Source organism: Halyomorpha halys, unplaced genomic scaffold (genome assembly GCF_000696795.3).
Source record: "Halyomorpha halys isolate HHAL.00 unplaced genomic scaffold, Hhal_1.1 Scaffold1448.1, whole genome shotgun sequence".
Taxonomy (NCBI): domain Eukaryota; kingdom Metazoa; phylum Arthropoda; class Insecta; order Hemiptera; family Pentatomidae; genus Halyomorpha; species Halyomorpha halys.
In genome coordinates, this window is record NW_027114477.1 from 214,518 (window position 1) to 214,725 (window position 208).

The window sequence follows — 208 nt, forward strand, 5'->3', positions numbered from 1 at the left end:
GCCAACGTTTCGCCCCACGTTGCGGGGCTTCATCAGGGCTAAAAAAGATACAAACACTATAGTTACAAAAAGGAAAAAAGAAAAAACATAAATGGAAAATAACAGGGGTATAAAATGAAAAGTAAGATATAATAAGAAAAATTAAAGGTTGTAAATAATAAATGAAAAGGGTAATAGTAACAGATAGATAAGAGAAGAAATATTAAAG